The sequence below is a fragment of the Capricornis sumatraensis genome, chromosome 5 (genome assembly GCF_032405125.1).
Source record: "Capricornis sumatraensis isolate serow.1 chromosome 5, serow.2, whole genome shotgun sequence".
Lineage (NCBI taxonomy): Eukaryota > Metazoa > Chordata > Mammalia > Artiodactyla > Bovidae > Capricornis > Capricornis sumatraensis.
The window spans coordinates 28,228,050-28,252,178 of NC_091073.1; positions in this window are offsets into that span (position 1 = coordinate 28,228,050).

Consider the following 24,129-nt stretch of genomic DNA (forward strand, 5'->3'; position numbering starts at 1 on the left):
CCTGTTGTGGATGTGCCTGGTGGTGAAACTAACGTCCAATGCTCTAAACAACAATATTGCACAGGAACTTGGAATGTTAGGTCCCTGAATCAAGGTAAATTGGACATGGTCAAGCAGGAGATGGCAGGATTAAACATCAACATCTTAGAAAATCAATGAACTAAAATAAATGGAAATGGGTGAATTTAATTCAGATGACCATTATATCTACTACTGTGGGCAAGAATCCCTTAGATGAAGTGCAGTAGCCCTTGTAGTCAACAAAAGAATCTGAAATGCAGTACTTGAGTACAATCTCAAAAATGACAGAATGATCTTGGTTCATTTCCAAGATAAACCATTCAACATCACAGTAATCCAAGTCTATGCCCTAACCACTGATGCCAAGGTTCAAGACCTTCTAGAAGTAACATCAAAAAAGATGTCCATTTTATCATATGGGATTTAAATGCAAAAGTAGGAAGTCGAGAGATACCTGGAGTAACAGGCAAGTTTAACTTTGGAGTACATCTGTAAGTAGTGGGAGGATAATGAGAATTTGGGCTTCACTCTCAAATGGGTGGAAGACCAAGGGCACGTGGGTTAGTTGTCCTGGTAGCAGCTGATGGAGCAAGGGAACAGACCAGGAGGCAGGTAAGGATAAAGGAATCTGACATCCACCGTGACTGAGATAAGCCCAGTGTACATACACTTACAAAAACTGAGAGTCTCACACAAAATTTAAATATATAGCTAAATTTTGCTTACTTGAAACAAAATAACTACTGTCAAATACTTATGTCGAGTACTTTTCTAAGTGATTTACATATGTTAAGTAATTTACTCTGCATCAAACCTTATGTCATGGACACTACTGACTTAGAAGATTAAAAGAAAAAAATCTACATAAGAAAATCATGAAAAATAAAGAGGTGAATTATAATTTTCAAGCAAAGTAGCATGCACAGCAGAAAACAATAAATGTGGAATGAAGTCACACTATAATATAAGCAAGTATGTATATTGCAAAGGCATAAGGATTAAAAACATATGCCAGCAATGGAGCAATAATATTATATACCTAGTGAAAATGAGCCCATATTCAGTCTATATATGTCTAAAGAGTAAAAATCAAGTAGCAACAGATCAAAATGAAAAATTATATTCAATACAAATAACACCCACATATAGTCTGATGACAGAGAATGCTAAGGCTTTAATACAGAAGAAGAAAAGTAATTCACCACAGAACACCATATGATCTTTCACACTATCCTGTCGTTTCCTTCTCGTGGACAGGCTTATTGGAATGAAAGCAAATGATGAAAAGCTGTACTGAAGACAGAAGAAGGAACCTAAGCTATGCGTGTTATAATTGCTTTCTAAAAGGAATTTTTAAGTTTTTCCTTACTGCTAGTGCTTTCAAATGATTTATAGAGCAATGAGATTATCTAGTTTGAAGGACTGGTAGAATTCCTTTGTGAAACCATTTGATCCTGGCACTTACATGATAGTTCCTTAATCATTTTCTTGATTAGGGAATTGCCCTGTTGAAGCTGTCTTAACTCGACTAGGGTTACTTTTGTTAATGTGTATTTCCCTAAGAAATTATCCATTTCATTGAGGTCTTCAAATTTATTTGAACTGAAAATATACAAATGTATTTAAATTTAAATTTCTTATGTTTCAAGTCATCTCTCCTTATTATTTCTTATTTTGAATATTAATGCCTTCTTCTGTTTTTTCTTCATCAATTTAACAGCTAATGGTAGGTTTGTTTTAATACCATATATTCATCATGAATGAAAAATTTACTGTATTTGACTTATGATAATCTTTTGCTTCTTTAATCTAGAAATTCATGAACACCTATCAGGAAATCTATGAATATGCTTCACTGTTTAATGGTTCAAAGGAGAAAAAAGATATGAATTAAAGAAATCTCAAATTTTAAAAAATAAATCACCATCCATTTGTGATTATAAAACAAATAAAATTCTTGGTAAAATATTAACAGAAGAGCTATTTCTATTAACTGAAGAATAGTGTAATATTAATAACTACTGTTAGGCAATATAACTATTTTCATTTATCTGAAAATGTTAGCTAATATTCTGGTGGCTCAGATGGTAAAGAATCTGCCTGCCAATGTGGGAGACGAGGGTTCAATTCCTGGGTTGGGAAGATCCCCTGAAATAGGAAGTGGCAACCCACTCCAGTATTCTTGCTTGTAGAATTCCATGGACATGGGAGCCTAGTGGGCTACAGTCCATGGGATTGCAAAGATGTGAAAATGACTGAGCAACTAACACTTTCACTTTCAGGATTGCTTTCATTTACCTGGAAATGTTAGCTAATATTAAAAGTGAGTGAAAGTCATTCAGTCGTGTCTGACTCTTTGCTGTATAGTCCATGAAATTCTCCAGCCAGAATACTGGAGTGGATAGCCTTTCCCTTCTCCAGTGGATCTTCCGGACCCAGAAATTTAACTGGGGTTTCCTGAATTGCAGGCAGATTCTTTACCAACTGAGCTATGAGGGAAACCCTTAGCTAATATAGATTAGAGAAAAATAAGACCTAAAATATTTAATCTATGGTGAAATTACTTAAGTCTCACAAAGCAAATCAATGATTATAAATATTTTGTGCAACAGTCTCCCTTCCTGGGGCAAAAATGCCATATAATTGTCAAAGTTAAAAAAATTTTGCATGAAACATATTTTATACCTTTAAAATTCAGTTATTATCTACATATAATACATAGACAATATTATGAAGACATAGTTCTCCTTTTTTTTAATCAAAAATTTGATTACCACTTCAGAAAAGAAAAGGAAATTAATACAAACTATACAATAAAGCAAAAGCAAAATTTAAATGGGCATCCTTGGTGGCTGGATGATAAAGAACTGCATGCAATTTGGGAGACCCAGGTTTGACCCCTGCATTGGAAAGATCCCCTGGAGAAAGCAATGGCAATAATTTCACTCCAATACTCTTTGCCTGGAGAATTCTATGGACAGAGGAGCCTAGTGAGCTACAGTCCATGGGGTCACAAAGAGTCAGACATGACTGAGCAACTAACACATAAATACACAAAATTTAATTACAGTAAAAAGTGATTTTCAAAATGAACATGTTAAAATGAAGTTTAAATAAATATTTGAAAACACATGAGATTGAAAATGACAATGCACACATAATTGTTTCTATTAAAACAGTTTTATTTTATTTTTTTAATGGCCATATGTGCTAAAAATTCAAACTCACAAATATATGCGGGAAGAAAAAAATACTAAGGTTCTCTTTGCCAAATAGGTCTGTTTTAAGGGACTAGATCTGATAGATAGAGTGCCTGAGGAACTATGGCCAGAGGCTCCTGACATTGTACAGGAGATAGGGATCAAGAACATCCCCATGGAAAAGAAATGAAAAAAAGCAAAATGGCTGTCTGAGAAGGCCTTACATATAGCTGTGAAAAGAAGGGAAGCAAAAAGCAAAGGAGAAAAGGAAAGATATACTCATCTGAATGCAGAGTTCCAAAGAATAGCAAGGAGAGATAAGAAAGCCTTCGTCAGCGATCAGTGCAAAGAAACAGGAAAACAACAGAATGGGAAAGACTAGAGATCTCTTCAAGAAAATTAGAGATACCAAGGGACCATTTCATGCAAAGATGGGCTCCATAAAGGACAGAAATGGTATGGACCTAACAGAAGCAGAAGATATTAAGAAGAGGTGGCAAGAATACACAGAACTGTACAAAAAGGATCTTCACAACCCAGATAATCACAATGGTGTGATCACTCACCTAGAGCCAGACATCCTGGAATGTGAAGTCAAGTGGGCCTTAGAAAGCATCACTACAAACAAAGCTAGTGGAGATGATGGAATTTCAGTGGAGCTATTTCAAATCCTGGAAGATGATGCTGTGAAAGTGCTGCACTCAATATGCCAGCAAATTTGGAAAACTCAGCAATGGCCGCAGGACTGGAAAAGGTCAGTTTTCATTCCAATCCCAAAGAAAGGCAATGCCAAAGAATGCTCAAACTACCACACAATTGCACTCATCTCACATGCTAGTAAAGTAATGCTCAAAATTCTCCAAGACAGGCTTCAACAATATGTGAACCATGAACTTTCATATGTTCAAGCTGGTTTTAGGAAAGGCAGAGGAACCAGAGATCAAATTGCCCACATCTGCTGGATCATAGAAAAAGCAAGAGAGTTCTAGAAAAACATCTATTTCTGCTTTATTGACTATGCCAAAGCCTTTGACTGTGTGGGTCACGATAAACTGTTGAAAATTCTGAAAGAGATGGGAATACCAGACCACCTGACCTGCCTCTTGAGAAATCTGTATGCAGGTCAGGAAGCAGCAGTAATTAGAATTGGACGTGGAACAACAAACTGTTTCCAAATAGGAAAAGGAGTATGTCAAGGCTGTATATTGTCACTCTGCTTATTTAACTTCTATGCAGAGTACATCATGAGAAATGCTGGGCTGGAAGAAGCACAAGCTGGAATCAAGATTGCCAGGAGAAATATCAATAACCTCAGATATGCAGATGACACCACCCTTATGGCAGAAAGTGAAGAAGAATTAAAAAGCCTCTTGATGAAAGTGAAAGTGGAGAGTGAAAAAGTTGGCTTAAAGCTCAACATTAGAAAACTGATCTTGGCATCTGGTCCCATCATTTCATAGCAAATAGATGGGGAAACAGTGGAAACAGTGCCAGACTTTATTTTTGGGGGGCTCCAAAATCACTGCAGATGGTGATTGCAGCCATGAAATTAAAAGACACTTACTCCTTGGAAGGAAAGTTATGACCAACTTAGACAGCATATTCAAAAGCAGAGACATTACTTTGCTGACTAAGGTCCGTCTAGTCAAGGCTGTGGTTTTTCCAATGGTCATGTGTGGATGTGAGAGTTGGACTGTGAAGAAAGCTGAGTGCTGAAGAATTGATGCTTTTGAACTGTGGTGTTGCAGAAGACTCTTGAGAGTCCCTTGGACTGGAAGGAGATCCAACCAGTCCATTCTAAAGGAGATCAGTCCTGGGCGTCCTTTGGAAGGACTGATGCTAAAGCTGAAACTCAAATACTTTGGCCACCTCATGTGAAGAGTTGACTCATTGGCAAAGACTGTTGCTGGGAGGGCTTGGGGACAAGAGGAGAAGGGGACGACAGAGGATGAGATGACTGGATGACATCACTGACTCGATGGAAATGAGTTTGAGTGAATTCTGGGATTTGGTGATGGACAGGGAGGCCTGGAATGCTGCGATTCATGGGGTCGAAAAGAGTCGGACATGACTGAGCGACTGAACTGAACTGAAGAAATATCATAATTCTCAAACAGTCTTCAAGGCAAATTTATGCTTTAATTGCCTTTTGTATGTATGCCAATTAAGTGATATCTATCTGAGTTTGAAAAGTGCTATGTTTACATCTGCAAAGAAACAACTGAAAAACCAACTTCCAGTTTGAGGCAATCTGAGTAGGTAACCTTCAAGAGTTTTGCAGTGTTTCCAAGTGACTGAATATTTTAACTTTCAGAGACAATGAAAGCCATTGTCATTCTACATCCCCTATGTCCTTAACACTTCTTTAGCTTTCAAGAGAGAGAAGGCAATGGCAACCCAGTGCAGAGCTCTTGCCTGGAAAATCCCATGGGCAGAGAAGCCTGGTAGGCTGCAGTCCATGGGGTCGCTAAAAGTCAGACAAGACTGAGTGACTTCACTTTACACTTTTTTGCATTGGAGAAGAAAATGGCAAACCACTTCCGTGTTCTTGCCTGAAGAGTCCCAGGGATGGGGGAGCCTGGTGAGCTGCCGTCTATGAGGTCGCACAGAGTTGGACATGACTGAAGTGACTTAGCAGCAGCAGCAGTAGCTTTCAAGAGTTTACACGGTTAAACATTTCCAATATATTTAAAGGAGACTCAGGATATTTTAAGAAAATACCATGCCCACACATAGGCCAATTAATTTGAAATCTCATTAAGTTAAATGTTTTTTCTAAACATATGTAAAGACAAAACTGACTGGGTAAAGCAAAAAGTGAATAAATCAATAACTTGGAAAATTATGAAAAATTAAAAAATTAAATCCAAATAAAGCTCTGGGATAATATAACTCACCAGTGATTTTTTTTAAGCTATAAAAGAACAGCTAATTGCACATTCTATAATTCATACTAACACTTTAAAATTTCTTTAGATTAACAGTATGTGTAAAAACCTAATTTTAGGTTTTCAGTTCAGTCGCTCAGTCATATCTGACTCTTTGCGACCCCATGAACTGCAGCACACCAGGCCTCCCTGTTCATCACCAACTCCCAGAGTCCACCCAAACCCATGTCCATCTAGTCGGTGATGCCATCCTCGGTCATCCCCTTCTCCTCCTGCCCCCAATCCCTCCCAGAATCAGAGTCTTTTCCAATGAATTGGCTCTTCCCACGAGGTGGCCAAAGTATTGGAGTTTCAGCTTCAACATCAGTCCTTCCAATGAACACCCAGGACTGATCTCCTTTAGGATGGACTGGTTGGATCTCCTTGCAGTCCAAGGGACTCTCAAGAGTCTTCTCCAACACCACAGTTCAAAAGCATCAATTCTTCGCTGCTCAGCCTTCTTCACAGTCCAACTCTCACATCCATACATGACCACTGGAAAAACCATAGCCTTGACTAGATCGACCTTTGCTGACAAAGTAATGTCTCTGCTTTTGAATATGCTCTCTAGGTTGGTCATAACTTTCCTTCCAAGGAGTAAGCGTCTTTTAATTTCATGGCTGCAATCACCATCTGCAGTGATTTTGGAGCCCAGAAAAATAAAGTCAGACACTATTTCCACCGTTTCCCCATCTATTTGCCATGAAGTGATGGGACTGGATGCCATGATCTTAGTTTTCTGAATGTTGAACTTAAGGATTTTAGATTTTAAAGGTAAAAAAGGTATACATAAAGAAGGTAAAAAACTGAAACAGCTGAATAATCAAACTTCACAAAATAAGAACTGGTAGACTACTCAGCATAAAATTGGCCATTATATCTTATCCTATTCTTGGCAGATGTTTATTTTTTCTATGTAATTTAGCTTATCATCTGAGCCATCAGAGAAGCCCAATCTAGCATCTCTTATTCACACCAATCACTTTTGTTTTTTTAAATCTACTTTTGTTTTAATGACTTATTTTCTTTTTGTAAATCTTTGAATTCAAATGTCTCATGGATAGAGAGGACAAAAAATGTGCCATTTGCTAAGTCAACATCATTAGTGATCCGCTTGTTTTGTTCAGCCACTACGTCACTTCTGACTCCTTGTGACCCCATGGACTGCAGCATGCTGCAGAACAGAGACTGTGGCTTTCCCATCCTTCTTTGCTCAAATTCATGTCCATTGTGTCAAAGATGCCATCCAACCATCACATCCTCTGTTGGCCCCTTCTCCTGTCCTCAATCTTTCTCAGCATCAGGGTCTTTTCCAAAGAGTCTGCTCTTCACATCAGGTGGCCAAAGTATTGGAGCTTCAGCATCAGTTCTTCCAAAATATAACTCAGGGTTGATTTCCTTCAGGCTTGATCTCCTGGCTGTTCAAGGGACTCTCAACAGTCTTCAGCACTACAATTTGAAGGCATCAATTCTTTAGTGCTCAGCTATTTCTGGTCCAACTCTCACATCTGTACATGACTACTGGAAAAACCATAGCTTTAACTATAAGGTCTCTTTTCAGCAAAGTGATGTTCTTGCTTTTGAATTTGCAGTCTAGGTTTGTCATAGCTTTTCCTTCAAGGAGCAAGAATCTTTTAATTTCATGGCTATAGTCACCATCTGCAGTGAGTGTAAAGCTCAAGAAAATAAAATCTGTCACTATTTCCACTTTTACCTCGTCAACTTGCATAGGTTGAATAAAATTTTTTTCATATGGGCTTTTTTTTCATACAGGCTCCATATGCATGAAGTGTGGATTCAATTAATTGGTTAATTGAATATGTGTTTTTAAAAGATTATGTAAGACCATTAAAATAAATATATGTTACAATCCTACTTAAATTCTTGGCAACTGAAATCAAACACCATGATTAACTGCTGCTGCTGCTGCTGCTGCTGCTGCTGCTGCTGCTAAGTCACTTCAGTTGTGTCCAACTCTTTGCGACTCCATAGATGGCAGTCCACCAGGCTCCCCCAACCCTGGGATTATCCAGGCAGGAATACTGGAGTGGGTTGCCATTTCCTTCTCCAATGCATGAAAGTGAAAAGTGAAAGTGAAGTCCGCTCAGTCCTGTCCAACATGTAGTGACCACATGGACTGCAGCCCACTAAGCTCCTCTGTCCATGGGATTTTCGAGGAAAGAGTACTGGAGTGGGGTGTCATTGCTTTCTCCAAGATTAACTGAGATTTACCCCACCAAGTAAATAATACCATTATGTTATCATTACATTATATCCTAGGTTGCTAGGGAAAAAAAAAATCATGACTACCTTAATAGATGTCTGTTTCTATGGAATTCAATTCAGTACAGTTCAGTTCAGTCGCTCATTCATGTCCAGCTGTTTGTGATCCCATGAATTGCAGCACTCCAGGCCTTGCTGTCCATCACCAACACCCGGAGTTCTCTCAAACTCATGTTCATCAAGTTGGTGATGCCACCAGCCATCTCATCCTCTGTCATCCCCTTCTCCTCCTGCCCCCAAACCCTCCCAGCATCAGAGTCTTTTCCAATGAGTCAACTCTTCCATGAGGTGGCCAAAGTATTGGAGTTTCAGCTTTAGCATCAGTCCTTCCAAAGAAATCCCAGGGTTGATATCCTTCAGAATGGACTGGTTGGATCTCCTTGACTCTCAAGAGTCTTCTCCAACACCACAGTTCAAAAGCATCAATTCTTCAGTGCTCAGCTTTCTTCACAGTCCAACTCTCACATTCATACATGACCACAGGAAAAAACATAGCCTTGACTAGACGGACCTTAGTCGGAAAAGTAATGTCTCTGCTTTTGAATATGTTATCTAGGCTGGTCAGAACTTTCCTTCCAAGGAGTAAGCGTCTTTTAATTTCATGGCTGCAATCACCATCTGCAGTGATTTTGGAGCCCCCAAAATAAAGTCTGACACTGTTTTCATTGTTTCCCCATCTATTTCCCATGAAGTGATGGGACCGGATGCCATGATCTTCGTTTTCTGAATGTTGAGCTTTAAGCCAACTTTTTCACTCTCCTCTTTCACTTTTATCAAGAGGCTTTTGAGTTCCTCTTCACTTTCTGCAATAAGGGTGGTGTCACCTGCATATCTGAGGTGATTGATATTTCACCCGGCAGTCTTGATTCCCACTTGTGCTTCTTCCGTTTCTCATGATGCACTTTGCATAGAAGTTAATAAGCAGGGTGACAATATACAACCTTGACTCACTCCTTTTCCTATTTGGAACCAGTCTGTTGTTCCATGTCCAGTTCTAACTGTTGCTTCCTGACCTGCATACAGGTTGCTCAAGAGGCAGGTCAGGTGGTCTGGTGTTCCCAGCTCTTTCAGAATTTTCCACAGTTTATCATGATCCACACAGTCAAAGGCTTTGGCATAGTCAATAAAGCAGAAATAGATGTTTTTCTGGAACTCTCTTGCTTTTTCCATGATCCAGCAGATGTGGGCAATTTGATCTCTGGTTCCTCTGCCTTTCCTAAAACCAGCTTGAACATCTGGAAGTTCACGGTTTGCATATTGCTGAAGACTGGCTTGGAGAATTTTGAGCATTACTTTACTAGCGTGTGAGATGAGTGCAATTGTGCAGTAGTTTGAGCATTCTTTGGCGTTGCCTTTCTTTGGGATTGGAATGAAAACTGACCTTTTCCAGTCCTGCGGCCATTGCTGAGTTTTCCAAATTTGCTGGCATATTGAGTGCAGCACTTTCACAGCATCATCTTCCAGGATTTGAAATAGCTCCACTGAAATTCCATCATCTCCACTAGCTTTGTTTGTAGTGATGCTTTCTAAGGCCCACTTGACTTCACATTCCAGGATGTCTGGCTCTAGGTGAGTGATCACACCATTGTGATTATCTGGGTTGTGAAGATCCTTTTTGTACAGTTCTGTGTATTCTTGCCACCTCTTCTTAATATCTTCTGCTTCTGTTAGGTCCAGACCATTTCTGTCCTTTATGGAGCCCATCTTTGCATGAAATGGTCCCTTGGTATCTCTAATTTTCTTGAAGAGATCTCTAGTCTTTCCCATTCTGTTGTTTTCCTGTTTCTTTGCACTGATCGCTGACGAAGGCTTTCTTATCTCTCCTTGCTATTCTTTGGAACTCTGCATTCAGATGAGTATATCTTTCCTTTTCTCCTTTGCTTTTTGCTTCCCTTCTTTTCACAGCTATATGTAAGGCCTTCTCAGACAGCCATTTTGCTTTTTTTCATTTCTTTTCCATGGGGATGGTCTTGATCCCTGTCTCCTGTACAGTGTCACAAACCTCCGCCCATAGTTCATCAGGCATCTAGCTATCAGATCTAGTCCCTTAAATCTATTTCTCACTTCCACTGTATAATCATAAGGGATTTGATTTAGGTCATACCTGAATGGTCTAGTCGTTTTCCTACTTTCTTCAATTTAAGTCTGAATTTTGCAATAAGGAGTTCATGATCTGAGCCACAGTTACTGGTCTTGTTTTTGCTGACTGTATAGAGCTTCTCCATCTTTGGCTGCAAAGATTATAATCAATCTGATTTCACTGTTGACCATCTAGTGATGTCCATGTGTAGAGTCTTCTCTTGTGTTGTTGGAAGAGGGTATTTGCTATGACCAGTGCGTTCTCTTGGCATAACTCTATTAGCCTTTGCCCTGCTTCATTCCCTATTCCAAGGCCAAATTTGCCTGTTACCCCAGGTGTTTCTTGACTTCCTACTTTTGCATTCCAGTCCCCTATAATGAAAAGGACATCTTTTTTGGGTGTTAGTTCTAAAAGGTCTTGTAGGTCTTCATTGACCATTCAATTTCAGCTTCTTCAGCATTACTGGTTGGGGCATAGGCAATTCAATTCAATTCAAGTCAATTAAACTGTACTTAAAGTTAAAAAAACAACTTTGAAAATTAAGAAATCCTCTTAAACTAAAAGCTAGTATGATACTAGAATCATTTACATTAACATTAGAATATTGCTGTCAATAGTATTAAGTCCTTCATTTGAAACATCTTGTCAAAAAAATTTTTTTCAAAGAATGTTGTAGCAGTGAAAAGAAAGAATCTATGTTTTTGTGCTGTTTGTTTTAATACAAATCTATATGTGAATGATTTCATCTAGAAAATCCAAAGCAATGATTTGGAAAATTATAAAAATTAAAATTAATGATTTCAGTAAAGTGGATCAAGATCAGGGTTGGCAAACAATTCTCTGCAGACCAAATCAGCCTACTCACCGTATTTGTAAATAATGTTTCCTTAGAACATAACCATGCCCATTCCTTTAGGTGCCATCTATGACTGCTTTTATAGGCAGAGTCAGAGCACTTGTGCCAGAGACTGTAAAGGGTGTCAGACCTTCCAAAGGTCTAAGATATTAATATTTAGCCCTTTATAGAAACATTTGTTAACCCTGATGAAGATAAATATTTGATAATCAAAAAATTTAACCAGCAATTAATAGTTCCAGAAAGAGATAACAAAGAAAGATACAGGGAGGGAGATTTCTTGGACCTGAATCCTATGGATTTTCAGATTACATATAAGGACTGTCTGATTATTCCATAGGAAGAAAAACATCACAGTAAGCCAGGCAAGATCATAATGATACTTCAAACCTATATTCAGATTTTCTTTCCAGAGAAGGAAAAAGGTTACATATAAAATTTGCAGGGTATTTCAACCTATATGTATTCAGGGTATTTCTAGAAGATCAATCTAGAAAATTAGAAGTCAATGAAATAATTTCAGCCTACAATTTAAAGTCAAGTCATGATTACACGTATGAGGTCTCTAAATGCTTTACTCCTGATCTCTTAGAAAATACTCCACCTAAATTAGGAAGTAAATACCAAAATGGAACACATGAGATCCAATAGAGAAGTCAGAGGAAGAAAATTCTCAGAATGATGAAAAATGGTAATATTCAAAGCCATATGTGCAGTGGGTTTTGTGAATAAACAGGTCAGATGGGAGCAAGGGAAACAGAGATCCAGGAAGAACATATCAAGGGAAAAATAGTAAAACTTACAGATGTATATTAAGTATTAGATCATATTGAAAATAATTTTACAGTTCTTTGAAAGCATTTGGGTGCTGAGTTAGTGTTAAGTATATAGAAAAAAGCAAATGAAGTGAATGAGGTAACTCCAAGATAAAGAAAAACTCATACAAGAAATGAAGTGTTAGTGTCTTTAGTACAGAAATGAAGTGTGAAAGTTCTGACAATGACTCAACTGAGAGCAATATTTGCAAAACCATAAAAATGTAAACACTGAAATCTGACTTAACCAGGAAGTTAGATATTAGTATTTTAGGAGAATGGCTATAGAAGTGGAATCCCAAAGGGAAGAACTCTACAAGGTAAATCCTCTTCTATAATGTAAGTCCATAAGTAAAGTTTAACAGTGAAAAATAAAGACATGGTTCTGTAAACTACATTAGTTAGAAATGTGGAGACAGTTTTTGAAAAGGAAGATGGAGGGCATAAAGAAAGTGATAATGGTTGATGGAAAAACAGGGGGGTGTTGTTATCATTAGCTGGGTACTACTATTAGAGATTTAGAAACAGAACAGAATTTATCAATTATGATTCAGTAAAGCTGGAGAAAAGTAATATAAATTGAAATGAATAAAACCCCAACAAATTATAGGTTAAGAATGCAAGTTCTATATTTTAAAGGCCTATGTATAAACTGAACTTGGCCAAATACTAACTGCAACTTTGAGTGACTAAATCTGTCTCAATTTTTTCCTTTTTAATATAGGTATAATAAAAGTACATGAGAGACATCATAGACAGTATATAAGCTAATGCAGGTAAGACTTTTATTTTAAAAACAGATTTTATTTTGTTAAAATAGCAATTATGATTTTAAAGTAATACGTATAAATGAGAAAACAGTATCATTACAGTAGGTCTACAAAAGAATAATCTGTATTAGTAATATCTAAGACCTATACAAAGTGTCAGCAAACTGAAAGAGAGAAAAATTTTGAAAAATCCTGAATATGAAATCAGTCTATTTAAAATAGCTGTTAATCCTAATAATAAAGCTATATTTTCCTGTTGTTGAATCAGACTATTTTATTTGAAGACAACTGTATACAACATTTATGAAAAAGGTGAATAGAATAATTTTCATAAAATTTTATACACATTTAGAAGACTACTGGCCCTTAGAAATTTTTTCCTAGGAAGAAAATCTTAAACACAAAAGAAAGAAGTTCTATGAACATCAATAATTTAGGTAATTTCAGAAATGTTTCTAAGAATCTATTTTTTTCAATTTGGTTTCTTAAACAGATTTCATAATTATATTATTATATTTACCATTGCATATTCACAGCTCTTTTAAAGCTGTCGGATATCATCCCCATTATACCAATAATATTTGTAAAGTAACCAATAACTATAATTTCTGGTTATTAACAAATATTACTATCCTTTTGATGAGATGGGGAGAACTGCTTTAAAAATGTATATACATAATCTAAAAGCTTGGTCCAGAGATAAACACTTAAAACTGCATAAAATAGTCCTGAACTCAAAGGAAAGTAAAATAGTTCAAAGATTTTTCCTCTCTCCAAATAGAATACTTATTTTGAATAGAGACTGACCTCATAGCAACCACTAACTTTCACTGAAAACTGAAGAATTTAACCACCCAGTGTGTGACATCAACAGGATTTCCAGTCTCAAAGTAGTTTGCCTAAATATACCCAGAAATACCACACCTGAACTTAAGAAAAATGTCCTGGCATCATGGAAAAAAAGTCAAAGATCATGCAATCTCCTCTGCTGGTTCAATCCTGCACTTATTACTAATATATACACATCCAGTTAGTTAAGATCCCCTCCCTGGCTTAACTGCAAAAGCATCCCCTTTTTCCAAGACACACTTTAGGATTTTCTCGAAAAAATGATATAAAATTCCACACTTCCTCCTGACTAGCTAATCTTTTAAAAGGGACAGTATCAACCTACTTATATGGCATTTTAAAAGCATTTCTAAAAGTTTTTCTTTCAAAAGACTTTCAGAGAACAAAAAGAGTTGCATACTAGGGATAACTGAATAGCTCCCTACCAGAGACAAGAGAGTAACTGGACATAAAACAAGCTTATTAGATAAAACGTAGCAGAACTGTATATACAGATAATTGCTGGCATGGACAAAATACGGTGGGACAATCTTGACTGGCAAGACACAATATGGGGCAGCAGACATCTCACAGGTGGTGGAGATAGCATATGAGAATGATTACCAGCCCTGATGGCTCAGTGGGTAAATATTCACCTGCAATGTTAGAGACACAGGAGATGTGGGTTTGATCCCTATGTCCAGAAGATCTCCTGGGGAAGGAAATGGCAATTCACTCCAGTGCTCTTGCCTGGAGAATCCCATGGACAGAGAAGCCAGGCTATAGTCCAAAGGGTCGCAAAGAGTCAGACATGACTGAGCAATTAAGCACACATCAGACCAGCCTGGAGCCCTGCTGAATGGATTTGAATTTCAGATCTGCCACTTACTAGCCATGTACTGAACAACTGATTTGCACATTGTGTGCCTTAGTTTAATCATCTATATAATAGACACAATGCTAACACCAACTTCTTAAGATTACAGCAAAGAATAAATCAACTCCTGCCTGTATTTAGATCATAGCAAACATCCTCTTTCAACAACATAAGAGAAGGCTCTACACATTGATATCACCAGATGGTCAACACTGAAATCAGATTCTTTGCAGCCCAAGGTGGAGAAGCTCTATACAGTCAGCAAAAACAAGACCAGGAGCTGGCTGTGGCTCAGATCATGAACTCCTTATTGCCAAATTCAGACTTATATTGAAGAAAGTAGGAAAACCACTAGACTATTCAGGGATGACCTAAATCAAATCCCTTACAATTATACAGGGGAAGTGAGAAATACATTTAAGGGACTAGATCTGATAGACAGAGTGCCTGAGGAACTATGGACGGAGATTCATGACAGTGTACAGGAGACAGGGATCAAGACCATCCACAAGAAAAAGAAATGCAAAAAAGCTTAATGGCTGTCTAAGGAGGCCTTACAAATAGCTGTGAAAAGAAGGGAAGCAAAAAGCAAAGGAGAAAAGAAAAGATATACCCATTTGAATGCAGAGTTCCAAAGAATAGCAAGGAGAGATAAGAAAGCCTTCCTCAGTGATGAGTGCAAAGAAATACAGGAAAACAATACAATTGGAAAGTCTAGAGAGTTCTTCAAGAAAATTAGAGATACCAAGGGAACACTTCATGCAAAGATGGGCTCGATAAAGGACAGAAATGGTATGGACCTAACAGAAGCAGAAGATATTAAGAAGAGGTGGCAAGAATACACAGAAGAACTGTACAAAAAAGATCTTCATGACCCAGATAATCACAATGGTGTGATCACTCACCTAGAGCCAGACATCATGGAATGTGAAGTCAAGTGGGCCTTAAAAGCATCACTACAAACAAAGCTAGTGGAGGTAATGGAATTCCAGTTGAGCTATTTCAAATCCTGGAAGATGATGGTGTGAAAGTGCTGCACTCAATATGTCAGCAAATTTGGAAAACTCAGCAGTGGCCACAGGACTGGAAATGGTCAGTTTTCATTTCAATCCCAAAGAAAGGCAACACCAAAGAATGCTCAAACTACCGCACAATTGCACTCATCTCACACGCTAGTAAAGTCACGCTCAAAATTCTCCAAGCCAGGCTTCAGCAATATGTGAACCGTGAACTTTCAGATGTTCAAGCTGGTTTTACAAAAGGCAGAGGAACCAGAGATCAAATTGCCCACATCTGCTGGATCATGGAAAAAGCAAGAGAGTTCCAGAAAAACATCTATTTCTGCTTTATTGACTATGCCAAAGCCTTTGACTGTGTGGATCACAATAAACTGTGGAAAATTCTGAAAGAGATGGGAATACCAGATCACCTGATTTGCCTCTTGAGCAACCTGTATGCAGGTCAGGAAGCAACAGTTAGAACTGGACATGGAACAATAGACTGGTTCCAAATAGGAAAAGGAGTACATCAAGGCTGTACATTGTCACCGTGCTTATTAACTTCTATGCAGAGTACATCATGAGAAACACTGGGCTGGATGAAGCACAAGCTGGAATCAAGACTGCCGGGTGAAATATCAATAACCTCAGATATGCAGGTGACACCACTGACAACGACAAATTGGCACTTACCAAGAGCACTGCCAGTGACTGAACAACAAATGCATTTGACATCTGCCTCTAGGGAGACTGAAACCCATGCTGCTATAGCTGTTGGTTTTCAACAGTCCCTGAAGGAGTTCACAGTGGAGTGAGCCACACTGTGCTCCAGGGAATCTGGTGGGACAGGATGCATATAGTTGGATGTTTTTAGAAACAGATTTTATGATCTCAATCTTTGCATCTCCTCATATCTACAGAAGCACTAAATCCCTTCATGGTGACATCAGACCCTCATGACTAACAAAAAACCTTTTGTAAATTGAGTTTCATGGTATTGAACTCACCCTTCACCAAAACCTTGTATATTGGCTTTCTCCCACTGCCGCTTTGGAGCAGTCTCTCAGAACTATCTGAGATGCTGCCTCCCGGGCTGCAGTTCTCGTATTTCACTCAAATAAAACTTAACTTGCAGTTCACAAGTTGTACATCTTTTTTAGTTGACACCACCCTTACAGCAGAAAGGGAAGCACCAAAGAGCCTCTTGATGAAAGTGAAAGAGGAGAGTGAAAAAGTTGGCTTAAAGCTCAACATTCAGAAAACTAAGATCATGGCATCTGATCTCATCACTTCATGGCAAATAGATGGGGAAACAGTGGAAACAGTGACAGACTTTATTTTGGGGTGCTCCAAAATCACTGCAGATGCTGACTGCAGCCATGAAATTAAAAGACGCTTACTCCTTGGAAGAAAAGTTATGACCAAGCTAGGCAACATATTAAAAAGTAGAGACTTTAATGCCAACAAAGGTTGGTCTAGTCAAGGTTACAGTTTTTCCAGTAGTCATGTACAGATGTGAGAGTTGGACTATAAAGAAAGCTGAGGGCTGAAGATTTGATGCTTTTGAACTATAGTGTTGGAGAAGACTCTTGAGAGTCGTTTGGACTGCAAGGAGATCCAACCAGTCCATCCTAAAGGAAATTGGTCCTGAATATTCACTGGAAGGACTGATGCTGAAGCTGAAACTCCAATACTTTGGCCACTTGATGCAAAGAACTGACTCATTTGAAAAGACCCTGATGCTGGGAAAGATTGAAAGTGGGAGGAGAAGGGGATGACAGAGGATGAGATGGCTGGATGGCATCACCGACTCGATAGACATGAGTTTGAGTAAATTCTGGGAGTTGGTGATGGACAGGGAGGCCTGGTGTGCTGCAGTCCATGGGCCACAGAGTCGGACACAACTAGCGACTGAACTGACTCACTGACTGTGTTTAGAGGAAGAGTAGCTGGTACAAAGAACATCCACATGGTCAACCAAAGGTATAATTTTCTGGTTCCTCAAGTTGCTCCTGGTCTATATCCGATTATTTCTTTTACCCTAGATTTGCTGCCCTGTGGCCTTTTTAGAGATTATTTCACATCTGTGTGAAACACTTCACATGAAAATTCAGGCAGAAAATTCATGTGAAAATTGACCTCCCTCAAACAAAGATTAACTGGTAAATGATTGCCAAGCACTTGGAACCCCTTAAGTGTTCCAAAAACGTTGCTTGTTAACTCTCCTCACCCTGAGAAGGGCCAGCTGATGACAATCCTAGGCTGAAGTATCTCATGTCATATAAACACTGAATCCAAAGTTGTTGTCAAATTTCCTATTTGCAAGCGGCCAGGGGGCACACTCAGAAGACATTCACAGAAGAGCATTGCATTCTGCACCTGGCATAAGATTAGCGGCTGCTTCAGGGAAATGTTATTTCCAGCATTTGGTTTTCAATTTGACTTATTTTTTCACATTTTTCACATCTGACTAGTTAAGGGAGCCTCACATAGCAATCTTCTTGTCATATAAGAAGATCATATGGTGAAAGGCAATATTATCTGAGAAAAATCTGGATTGAGACTATGGAAAAAAATCAATATTTTTTGTGTGTTTAGTAAGTCTTGCAGATGACATCACATTGACAATTTTTATTGTCTTATAATCCTTTAGGAAAGATACTTAATGGTCCCAGTGGCATCTTCAGCAGAAGTACACAGTGAAATCTGAAAGCAAGCTGTTTTCATGGTATTGTGAATTGCACAGGAGTACCATCGAGAGATAAATATTCATAAGTCATTAACAAATTCCAGGTCAGTCCATGATTATTCATCATAAGAGCACATGTACTCAATTTTAAATGAATTATTCATTGGCTTTGTTTATGAACATCTTTAACTGATTAATGGTAAATCTTGATGAATATTCCTGAATTGTTCAAACCAAAGCACAGATCATAATGAATGAAGTCATGCATTGCTTTTCAGGAGTGTGAGATGAATAGCTGATACTGGGAAAAAAATAAGAAATTGCAATGGTTTTGCAAATATGTCTGGTTTGGAAATCTTAGGGCTTAGCTTTTGATTAGTAACACATTGACAATCAACATCCTACTCTTTAAGCTATGAGTTTTGGCTTCAGACTCAGAAAAGGTGATGCAACATGGTGCCAGGAAACATGCCTCAAGCACTTTAGACTTTCTTTGGTCCAGTTTTCTGAAACCAGGCCTCAGCTTTTCAATAGGTAGATCATCCATTTGAGGAGCTTCTTCAAATATGACATTTAATTCTAATTTATCCAATAATATTATTTTTGTGTTTTACTGTGGCATGAGTGCTAAGTTGCTTCAGTCATGTCTGACTTTGTGCAACCCTGTGGACTGCAGCCCTCTAGGCTCCTCTGTCCATGGGTTTCTCCAGGCAAGAATATTGGTCTGGGTTGCCATACCCTCCTCCAGGGGATCTTCTCCACTCAGGAATTGAACCCAGTCTCCTGCATTGCAGGCAGGTTCTTTACTATCTGAGCCACCAGGGAAGCCCTTTACTCAGGTAGTAATTACTATGAGTTCTAACCTCCTACCAAATCTTTAAGTGTATAATGCAGAACTGTTAATTCTAGGCATGATAACATACAGCAGATCTCTAGAATGTATTCAGCATGCACTACTGAAACTTCACACCCTTTGGTTAGAAGCTCCCCATTTCCCCTTCTCTCCTAGCCCTGGCAACCACTATTCTGCTCCCTACTTGTATTAGTTTGACTATTCTGGATATCTCATATAAATGAAATCATGCCATATATACCCTCCTGTGGCTGCCTTATTTCATTTAGTACAATGTTTCTATAATTCATCCATGTTTTCACATATTGCACAATTTTCATATTTTTTCAGGCTGAGTAATAGTCCATTGTATTTTTATACCACATATCCACTGATGGATATTTAGGTTGGCTACTGTAACTAGTACTGCAATGTGGAAATGCTACTATCTCTTCAAGACCCTAATTGCAATTATTTAAATAAATACCCAGAAGTGGGATTGCTGGATCATGAGGCAGTTTTGTTTTTCATCTATCGAGGATCCTCCATACTATTTGCCATAGTGGCATCACCATTTTTGCATTTCCTCCAACAGTTTACAAGGGTTGCAATTTCTCCACATCCTGGACAATACTCATCTTTTTCTTTTAATAACCATCCTAACAGGTATGATGGAGAAGGCAATGGCAACCCACTCCAGTACTCTTGCCTGGAAAATCCCATGGATGGAGGGGCCTAGTGGGATGCAGTCCATGGGGTCGCTAGGAGTTGGACACGACTGCGCGACTTCACTTTCACTTTTTACTTTCATGCATTGGAGAAGGCAATGGCAACCCACTCCAGTGTTCTTGCTTGGAGAATCCCAGGGACACGGGAGCCTGGTGGGCTGCCGTCTATGGGGTTGCACAGAGTCAGACACGACTGAAGCGACTTAGCAACAGCAGCAGCAACAGGTATGAAGTGATACCTCATTGTAGCTATAATTTGTATTTCCCTAATGGTTAATGATGTTTAACACCTTTTCAAAAACCTGTTCACCATCTGTATGGCTTCTTTGGAGAAATGTTTATGCATGTCCTCAGTTCATTTTTAATGCTATTGGTAGTTGTTTCAATCTATTCATTGTTTCTTTTTCTCCAAAGAGTTTTAGTTAGACTGAAAGACATAATATTTTAAAAATGTCCATATTATCCAAAGTGATCTATAGATTCAAAGCTGCTGCTGCTGCTGCTAAGTCACTTCAGTCGTGTCCTGTGCAAACCCATAGACGGCAGCCCACCAGGCTCTGCCGTCCCTAGGATTCTCCAGGCAAGAGTGCTGCAGTGGGTTGCCATTGCCTTCTCCAATTCATGAAAGTGAAAAAAAAAAGTGAAGTCGCTCAGTCATATCTGACTCTTAGCGATCCCATGGACCGCAGCCTACCAGGCTCCTCCGTCCATGGGATTTTCCAGGCAAAAGTACTGGAGTGGGTTGCCATTGCCTTCTCCGATAGATTCAAAGCAATCCCTATCAAAATCCCAATGGCATTTTTTATAGTAGAAAAAACAATCTAAACTACATTTGGAAACACAAAATATCTAAATAACCAAAAAATTTGGAGAAGGAAGAACAAACAACGGCATTTTTTAATAGTAGAAAAAACAATCTAAACTATATTTGGAAACACAAAATATCTAAATAACCAAAAAATTTGGAGAAGGCGTCACATTTACTTATTACAAAATGTAATTCAAAGATAACAGTAATTAAAGAAGTATGGTATTGACATAAGTAAAAGCATTCACATCAATGGAATAACATATAGAAAACCCAGAAATAAGTCCATGTATCATATGGTCAATTGATCTTTGACAAGGGTGCTAAAAATGCACAATGAGGACAGGTTAGCTTCTTTAATAAATGGCATTTAGAAAAATTGATATCCACATACTTAAAAATGGAATTGGGCCTTAATCTTACATCATAAATAAAACTCAACTTAAAATTGACTGAAGACTTAAACAATTCCCCAGACTCCAAAGCTTCTAGAAGAGTATACAGACATAAAAGCTCATGACACTGGTCTGGCAATGTTTCACAGATAAAACACCAAGCCAAAGGCAACAAAATGAAAATAGACAAAAACAGGGGTATGCCATCAAAATTCTTGAACATCAAAAATAACCTTATTTTTTCATAAGAATTGAAGTTTCTAGATGAGAGGTTATTTTAAAACCAGTCAATGAAGCAGATTAAAAAATGGAAAAATTAAAATAGAAAATAGTCTATGTTTTTTCCTATGTTAAAATCTAATAGAGTTCTTGTACATATTTATGTGTTTTCAAGAGTCAATTTTCATATATATTTTCTTATTTCAGTATTTTTAACCTGACCTTTGATATTTTACTACAATAACATTTTATGATGGAGCTGGAAAATAACATTCTGGTATTAGTAATTCAAATGGCACTAAAATACTAAAGGCAGAGTTATTTTGTGGCATTGACTTTAGTCAGAGATTACTACTAAGCTATTATTAGAAAAGTCCACTGAATCAGAGCAAGTATGAGAATGAAGACAGATCCTTTGGGAAGTCTGGATAAAGGAAAAAACTGGATTATAAAATGAAATAAGTAGAAAAACCAAGTGAAAATATGAAAACAGGGAATCTAGGAGGACCATTTTATTGAAGTTAGATATTTATTATTCTTGATTTTTATATTTTAAAAAGTAAGCACAAGGGATAAATCACAAGTCCTAGAAAGAAATTTTCCTTTGAATAAATGGCTTACTTTTAAAGTTTCTGTGGATGCCCTGAACCAGATAAACTGCTTGACTGTTCCAAAAATATAAGTACATTCTTAGACCAATCAATTGCCACACCATATCTCTTGGTATTAATTTTATTAAGCTAGTGATTCCCAATCAGGTGTATATATTCCAATCATCTGTATGGCTTTTTGAACACATATACACTTTGAGTGAGAATTTTGAGGGAGAGGGGTATGTTTCGGTTAATATGTTCCACAGATGATTATAACTCCTACAGTAGTTTCCAATGTGTTCATATCACATGTGGTAGACTATTTCCATTGCTGACCTTATTCTGCTCCCCACCTAGTGTTCATGTTTTTTGACCTAAAACCAAACAGAACTCTCCCACTATTACTACAGATTTGGGCATAAGACTTACTTGGTCAATGGAATATTGGCAAGTATTTTAAAAGCAGAGCCTTGAAAAGTACTTGGACGCTTTCAATTGTGCCCTTGCATCTCTGTCCTCCCTGAGAAAATATGCTCAACCTAGACATTTAAGGGCAAATGGTGAGAGTCAGTTGCACCAGTTTTCCCATAGCTAACCTATATCAGTTTATAGCTATTGATTACTAGATCTGAGTAAGTCCAGCCAAAATGAACAGAACTGACCAGCTAAGACCAGGTTAAATCAATGAACTGCATGTTCATGGGCTAAAAAATGGTTATTGTTTTAAGCCATTGAGTGTTCATGTATTTCATAATTCAGCATTACACTCTCAAAAGAAAGTCAGTATACCATTTTAAGCAATAAATTATTTTAGCTAGATTCCAATTTATATTTCCAATTTCAATTATTTGGAAAAGTCCAAGGTAGTATGGGAGAATTATGGAAAATAGAACTAGATAATGAGCATATTTCATGAAAAATATTTTAAGTGATTTTGGTCATATGACCCATCAAATATGATGACCACATGATATATGCAAATATTTTAATCCCTTATTATTCCATTATAAATGCCACATAATATCCATTGAGTCTAATAAAATCTGTATCTAAAAATAAGCTAAATAAACATTAATGGAGTAATATGTAAAATTTAAGAATTATTTTATTCATTGACCTATTACTTTTTAAGAATAATGTTTCTGTTACTCTACTATATACAAATATATGTTAATTATGATACACATATACTACATATGTGCAAATATAATATATAAGCACATGAAAGAAATGGCATAAAACAATAAGGAAAATTACTTAACTGACCTCTCAAAAGATAAACAATTTTAATATTAGAAAGCATATTCTCCATCATATAACATGCTATTTGATCACAATTGTTTTGCAAGTTTTTAGAAACTAATAAGTCATGAATCTGTTTGGCTATAATTATTAATATTCCATTTTTTCAATAGCATTTTAATGACTCATACATTTGTATGTATGTAAAGAAGATATACTGTGTATTAAGAGATGCATTATACAGAGATGACACATTGCATATGGGGAGAAAATATATTATCATGTACATATAATTATGTATATATCACAGAAAAAAGAAAGAATCAAATGTAGCCCAATATATTCCAGTTCAAGAGTACAATGAGGAACAGAAATCAGCCTAAAAAAAGGAAAAAACCTGAGAAAGGAAAGCCAGAGAAGTAAGAAGAAAATCAGCAAAGGGTGACGTCCTGTGAATTGCAGAAGCCAATGTTCCAAAGAGAGGGTGCAGTCAACTGGGTTGTCTGCTGCTATTAATAAAAGTCATCAACCTTCATGGAGCCGCCATGGAGGAAGTGGTACTCACTTCTCCACTCTGGGAAACAACACAGAAGACATGAGAGAGGGTAAGGAGACTGAAACACTAAATATAGTGGAACATACAGAAATCTATCAAAGATAACTTCTCTGTCTCCAATAGATTGTCCAATTAGCTCCAGTGTCTTGGCCTACATAAACTGGGGATGGTGAAGAATGGTAGTGCTAAATGGTTAGCAGTCACATGTGGATTTAAAATGTGAGAATCCAGAAATCTTGGATAAATGGAGCCAGCGGAAGGTGCAGACAATACTAAAAAAGAAAGAAAGGGGGGAAAGAGGAATGAAGGAAGGAAAGGGGGAATCTGAAACGTAAATATAAAAAATGTTATTGTGTCTTTCAGTTTATAGACTTAAAGTGTGCATTATACAATGTGTCATGTTATAGTGATG